Source organism: Penaeus monodon, chromosome 28, assembly GCF_015228065.2.
Source record: "Penaeus monodon isolate SGIC_2016 chromosome 28, NSTDA_Pmon_1, whole genome shotgun sequence".
Classification (NCBI taxonomy): domain Eukaryota; kingdom Metazoa; phylum Arthropoda; class Malacostraca; order Decapoda; family Penaeidae; genus Penaeus; species Penaeus monodon.
The window spans coordinates 775,476-775,753 of record NC_051413.1 but is presented as its reverse complement, the minus strand read 5'-3'; positions in this window follow the sequence as shown (position 1 = coordinate 775,753).

The following is a 278-nucleotide window of genomic DNA, read 5'->3' as shown; positions in this document are numbered from 1 at the left end:
AGATAATTTCTCAAATCACAAGGTTCGCAAATAAAACCGAAGGACGTTGTACATTACATTATTTTTTTATTTATCCGTTTTTTATTATTTTTATTGTTTGTTGTTTTTATGCATCCGTTTTTTAATTATTTTTATTGTTTGTTGTTTTTATTTCGTTTCTTGAAGTGAAACAGGCGTTGTTTGTGAAGGCGGTTCCTTGGCCGTTCGTGTTCGCGTTCGTGGTCGTGGTCGAAAATGTAAACATTGGCGTGACGTCATATTTCAACGACACTCCCCGC